At 45.6% G+C, this 6,373-nt stretch overlaps 1 long non-coding RNA gene across 1 annotated transcript; it reads right to left on the bottom strand.

Moving 5' to 3' along the window:
* Window positions 1–2,194: 2,194 nt before the first annotated feature.
* Window positions 2,195–5,962, bottom strand: LOC114786729 (uncharacterized). The gene is made up of 2 exons (XR_003749235.1): window positions 5,723–5,962; window positions 2,195–2,322 (listed from the first exon to the last, which is right to left on the bottom strand). It is a non-coding gene; the product is annotated as an uncharacterized LOC114786729 (long non-coding RNA).
* Window positions 5,963–6,373: the final 411 nt, after the last annotated feature.

Genomic DNA, 6,373 nt, shown 5'->3' with positions numbered 1-6,373 from the left:
AATGTTGTGCAGTCTATGGTTGGCTCGACTCATGAAAAAGGACCTCACTGGACCTTGTGTTGTGTGGACTCTCTGTGTAAGTAAGTGATAACCGCTAGTATATCAGACCATATATGCCCATACTTTTCTCCATATCTGTTCCCAGTTTTAGAGCTAAAACCTCTGTTCCTACCGTATCTGCAGAATAACCCCACAGACACTAACACTTTTGTAATATGTTCAATATGTTCAACATCTTGTATGTCGGTACTAGAAGAGTTTCCAATCACTTGAGTTCACCCTGCACAAATGTTATAGACTGTTGCACCACTCAGACTCAAGCGTACAAAAATGTTGTCTGAGCCAAGCTAAAATGACTCTCCATGCCCTATGACGTGCCTGCTGACGGGCAGAGGGGAAAATTGAAAAAGGTCAGGTTGCACATTTCTTAAGAAATTCTCAATGATTGTCTCTCCATCTGGGTGGCCTGTGTTGACAGATAAGGACTGATTCATCTGATATTGTAGAAAAGGAATCTACAGGAGCGGGAAAGACTGCTGATGTGAGAGTCAAGAAGGAGTGTTGGTTGTCTTGTTACTCCAAGGTTGCGGGCTGTGTTAGAAGTAGAGAGCAGTGAGTTGTCCATTCCATTCTGGTTTTAAACCTAATCATAGCACTGAAACAGCATTTTATCCACCAATGCCCTTATGTTGGATGTTGATTTTGGAAACTGCTATTTAATTTATTAGATTTGACTGCTTCTTTCAGTCACGTCTAGAGCACTGTGTAGGTCTCAGAGGTACAGGCCTTGCTTGGTTCCAATCATACCTAACTATTCATTGTTGCACTATTCATGTAGGTAACTCCACCTCAGCTACTGCTCCTTACACATCTGAAGTTCCCCAAGGCTCTTAGGCCCCATTTTAATTTTTACAATACATACTGCCGCTGGGGTCAATCAGAAAACCCAACATTGTTTTTCATTGCTGTGCAGATGATGTTCAGACCATCGCTTCTTGTCCATCGTTGTTTGTGTCTCTTCTGGAAAGGTAGGATCTAGATTTTGTTTACTGTCTATTTGTAAGCTCAGCTGTAGGACTGTGTAGAAGTATCAATTGTGTGGTGTGTATTTGAAAGGTAGATTGTGTTTTAAGCAGCATCAAGTGATTGCCATCATTATCGTACTCAGCTGGTCAATCACTGATAGTTTTGGGTTCCCTGAGGTGTAAATTAGGGGGCTGGATTTATAGGGAAGGTCACTCAGCAGCAGCTGTCAAATTCAATCCTGGCATCTTCCTTAAACCTCCATTTAGCCTTTTTCTTCACAGTAACCATGTGTCTGAAACCTATTCCAGTAACCATCTCCTACAGGCCCAGGAAAACTTACTCACGCTGCAGAGGCTCTCATTTACCCCACCCTGTCATCTATTTCTCAAACAAGTGTGGTAGGTGGGCTCTGGAACTGTCAATCCGCTGTTAAAAAAGCTGACTATCTCTGGTCTCACCACTCTCTGCTCCCTAGACTTCCTGGCGTGAACAGAGACCTGGATATCCCCTCAGAATACAGCTACACCTGCTGCTCTCTCTTCTGCCTACATGTTCTCACACACTCCTAGAAAAACTGTGAGAGGTGGTGGTACTGGCCTTTTAATATCATAATAATTAATTGGACACTCTGCTCAGCATTTTCTCCTTAGACACCCCCCTCCTTGGTGACTTCAACCTTCCACCAGCCAAACTCCAATCATCCTGCCTTCTTCCCCTTTTTTTTTCTTTGGCCAACAGCAACATCTCTCCCACACACAAAGGATGGAATGTCCTGGACCTGGTCTTCAGTAGTCCTTCTCCAGCATCTGACCTTTTTTCCACTCCACATCTCTGTGTTACGTCCCCGGTCTAGGGTCAGGGACATAACAAATGGGACATATGAGTATAAACTCCAAAACGACGCAACAACACTCAATGCTAATCTTTTATTACAAACAAAGACATTTAAACAACAGAAACACAAAACAGGTCTGTATCAGCATAATACGCTGATTTGTGTTTTTCATCCGAGATAAAAACACCAGGGGATTGTGGTCAGTAAAAACGAAAACAGGTTGTGCGGTGGACCCAATGTATACTTCAAAATGTTGCAATGCTAAAATCAGTGCTAGCGCCTCCTTTTCAATGGTGCTGTAGTTCACCTGATGTTTTAAGAACTTTTTTGAGAAGAAGCAGATGGGATGATCAACTCCATCCGCATCTTCCTGTAACAGCACAGCCCCAGCTCCAACCGCACTGGCATTCACCTCCAGTTTGAAAGGGCGCTGGAAGTCAGGAGCAGCAAGAACAGGGGTACTGCAAAGAAGGGTTTTCACAGACATAAAAGCATTCTGGCATTCATCGTTCCAACTAAACTGTACTCTGCCTCGCAGCAGTTCAGTCAACGGACACACTACCTCCGAAAAGTTTTTACAAAAAGCACGGTAGTATCCAGCCATTCCCAAAAATCAGCGCAGTTCCCTTTTCGATGTGGGAACTGGGAAGGCAAGAATGGCCTGAATCCTAGCCATCACAGGTTTTACCTGGCCTTGACCCACCTCTTTACCTAGGTAAGTCACAGTGGCTTTGCCGAACTCACACTTCGCCAAGTTCAAAGTCAGCGATGCATCCTCCAGCCGCTTGAACACAGCTGTCAGAGTGTGGATATGTTCGGTCCAAGTGGACGAATAGACAATAATGTCATCTAAATAAGCGTCGCAGTTTTTAATTACACAAAGCACTTTAGCCATTAGATGCTGAAAAGTCGCTGGTGCATTACGTAACCCAAAAGGCATAACCGTATATTCTAAGAAATTATCCGGTGTGACGAAAGCAGAAATTTCAGAAGCTCGGGGAGTCAACGGAACTTGCCAGTAACCACAAAGCAAGTCTAATTTACTGACAATACGAGCCGAACCAACCCTATCAACACAATCTTCCATTCGGGGCAATGGAAATGAGTCGGGTCTAGTTACTGCATTTACTTTTCTGTAATCAGTACAGAAACGAACTGTACCATCAGGCTTAGGTACTAACAGACAGGGACTACTCCATGGACTACAGCTTGGCACGGAGAACCCATGTTCCAACAAATAATCAACCTCAGACTGCATTACCGTATGCTTAGTGGGATTTAGTCTGTACGGGTGCTGTCTGATTGGGGCATGTTCACCAACATCAATGTCATGCTTTAACACTGTAGTACATGACGGAACATCACCAAACAATATCTTATATGTCCGAATTAAAATCATAACCTGCTCCCGTTCATTAAGAGGCAAATGTGACAGATGTGCATCTAAGTTTTGTAAGATCACACTGTTGTGTAATCTGGGCGAAGACACAGGAACATTTCCTAGATGTAACCCATCCTCCTCGGGAGAATATGCATCCAGCAGGGGCAAAGAAGCCACAGATAACACAGCAGCTCCTTTACCTGGTGGATCTACATTGTCCTGTGTTGCATCACTGTCTCTCATAACGTATTTCTTGAGCATGTTCACATGACATACACGCATTTTACGTTTACGGTCAGGAGTGCGAACAACGTAATCTGTGTCACTTAACTGGGACTCAACCACATAAGGACCTGAGAATTTTGCTTGGAGAGCAGACCCCATTAGTGGTAATAAAACCAGAACTCTGTCACCCGGCTGAAAAGATCGAGAGACTGCTTTCTGATCGTATCGGGCTTTCATAGACCCTTGTGCATGTTGTAAGGAAGCTCGAGCAGTGGCACAAGCATTATGAAGCCGTTCCCGAAAGGAACTGACATGATCCAGCACATTAGTCTCTGTCAAAGGTTCAGCTACCCAGGCTTCTTTAAGAAGCTTGAGTGGACCACGCACGGTGTGACCGAATACAAGGTCAGCAGGACTGAATCCCAAAGACTCCTGAACAGTTTCACGAATGGCAAACAACAATAGTGGGAGACCCTCATCCCACTCTTTAGCCGAAGCTAAGCAATAAGTACGGAGCATGGACTTCAGAGTTTGGTGAAAACGTTCCAATGCTCCTTGTGACTGAGGATGGTAAGCACTTGATACCAGATGCTTTATTTGCAATTCCTCCAAAACTTGCTTAAAAAGGCGAGACAGGAAATTCGAACCTTGGTCCGTTTGGACCAATTTTGGAAGTCCAAAAGAAGAAAAGAACGTCACTAAGGCTCTCACTATATTCTTAGCCTTTAGTGAGCGTAGCGGAACTGCTTCCGGGAAACGTGTGGCACTACACATTATCGTCAGCAAGTATTTAAAACCTGTTTTGGTACGAGGAAGTGGACCAACACAATCTAAAATTATCTTCGAAAATGGTTCGGTGAGGACAGGCACAGGACAGAGTGGCGCGGGTGGAATTGACTGGTTCGGTTTACCAGCCAATTGACAAACGTGACACGATCGACAATATTGAGCAACATCGGATTTCAACCCAGGCCAAAAGAAATGGCGCAAAATCCTGTTATATGTTTTTGTTACTCCTAAGTGTCCAGACATCACGTTGACATGCCCTAAACACAGCACCTGAGACCGAAATTTAAGAGGAACCACCACCTGATATACTGAATTCCAACCTACGTCATCAGCAGTTGGAGGATTCCACTTCCTCATCTAGATCCCTTTATCCCAGAAAAAGGCTACCGAATTTGCAGTTATGTTGGCCTTGTCAACAACAGCCGAACGACACTGCGTTAAAGTAGAGTCTTTTCGCTGCTCCTGGGATATAAGCGTTTTACTTACAGGCAGCGACATTGTCTCCTCACCATGGACATTAACAGCGCGCGTCCGCGGCGCTCCCACCACCACTCCGCCGTCTGATGGCGCTGCACGGGAGACCAGAGGGTCAGAAAGAGCCATAAACGTATCACACAGCTCATCCGTACTCTGCCGGCGTGCCTGCGCTCGGGTGACTGCACAAGCAGGGAAAACTGACTCATAACCCGGCACCACTGAAGAGGGTGGAACCGCAGGGTTATCAATGACCTCCGGAAGGGGAAGAACTTTCCCTCCAGCCAAATCGTTCCCAAGAATAAAAATCGATTCCCTGCATAGGCAGTTCGGGGTGCACTGCGACTTTGCACGAACCTGAAAATAAAGCACAGTGCAGGTTTAGAACGTGCAGTGGCACTGTAACGATGCCTAATTCAATACCCCGCACCAGTACATAAGAGCCACAGAACGTGTCATCAGAAAAGGGCCAGACATTTCACTAGAACAAAAGACTGCGCAGCACCGGTGTCTCGTAAAATGCGCACTGGCACTGCACTACTGTTTCCAGCAGCTGCGGAAACTGTACCAGCAAGCACAAAAGGTTCATAGACAGGATCAACAATAGTGGGGACACTCACAGCAGACTGAACAAACCCAACCCCTTTTGGTGAGGATTTAGGAGGTGAACCGTGCTTCTTTAAGAGTTTTGGGCATTTAGCGATGAGGTGGCCGGTCTCGTGACAATAAAAACATGCGCGACCATCACTAAAGGAAACGGGCGAAGATCGAAATACGTTCCGATCCCGTCGGAAACTCACATCCCGATCTGGTTTTCGTGAGACTGAATAAAACACAACTTTATGAGTAAGCACGAATTCATCTGCGCAGACAGCTGCCTGCGCCAGCATTGACACTTTCTGGTCGTTCAGATGAGTGGCAACAGCTTCCGGGAAGCAGTTTTTAAATTCCTCCAAAAGGATTAATTCACGAAGCTGTTCCCACGTACTGACCTTACTGGAAACACACCACCGGTTAAACAAAGCTTCTTTCTCTCTGGCAAACTCCACATACGTAAGTTGCTCACCCTTCCTAGACTTCCGGAATCTTTGACGGTACGCTTCCGGGACAAGTTCGTACGCGTTCAGAATTGAAGTCTTTACCACATCATAGTCAGAGCTCTGCTGCAAAGAAAGTGAAGAGTAAACTTCCTGAGCCTTGCCCACAAGAACACACTGCAGTAGCAGCGTCCAAACAACTTGAGGCCACTGTAAAGTTGTTGCTACTCGTTCAAAGTGACTAAAATATTTTTCCACCTCGTCCTCAGAAAATGGAGGCACCAGTCTAATATGTCGGCTGACATCGAAAACAGGGGTTTGCGACAGACAGGACAGACTTGGAAGCTAATTCAAGTTCGAGACGCTTTAATTCTAGGTCTCGTTGTTGACGTTCACGCTCAAACTGGCGTTCGCGATCACGTTCTTCCAACTCCATTTGCTTAAGGTGCAACTGGCGTTCACGATCATGTTTTTCCAGTTCCAATTGCTTGAGTTGTAGCTGATGCGCTAGCTCCTTTTCACGCAGCCCACGAGCTTCTCGGTCAGCCCGCAGTTTTGCTGCTTCAAGCTGCATCTGCTTCTCTTGCAGTGACATTTCCTTTAACC

This window comes from Denticeps clupeoides, chromosome 3 (assembly GCF_900700375.1).
Source record: "Denticeps clupeoides chromosome 3, fDenClu1.1, whole genome shotgun sequence".
Lineage (NCBI taxonomy): Eukaryota > Metazoa > Chordata > Actinopteri > Clupeiformes > Denticipitidae > Denticeps > Denticeps clupeoides.
This window is presented reverse-complemented; position numbering and strand designations above follow the sequence as displayed.